Below are 459 nucleotides of genomic sequence, written 5' to 3' on the forward strand. Positions count from 1 at the left end.
GTTCGTTAATAAATTTTTATTTTGCCCCACAATAATATCAGTGCCTTTTGCATTTTTGTATTGCGAAATGGTTTACTGCAAGAAGGAAAGAAAGAGCTGTGGTAATATTGACGCCAGCGCTCGTGCTGACGAAAGCGCCTATCAAGATGAGGAGAAAGTGTTTGTGTGGAAGTAGTGTTCTGGAAGCGCACGTCCTGGATTACGCCGCTGTTGAGCCTCGTCCGCTTATTACCAACGTGACATCTGGTGAAGGTGCTGGCTACGTCGTTAAAGCACCATGCCCCCATTAAGCCGCAATTCAAGTCCAGGACCTGTGGTTCCAAAACACTTCCACACAGTCACTTCCTCCTGATCTTAATAGGCGTTTTCGTCTGCACTAGCGCTGGTGTCAATATATATATATATATATATATATATATATATATATATATATATATATATATATACATATAAATATAT

The sequence above is a fragment of the Amblyomma mixtum genome, chromosome 10, assembly GCF_055824585.1.
Source record: "Amblyomma mixtum isolate Tamu chromosome 10, ASM5582458v1, whole genome shotgun sequence".
Taxonomy (NCBI): Eukaryota; Metazoa; Arthropoda; class Arachnida; order Ixodida; family Ixodidae; genus Amblyomma; species Amblyomma mixtum.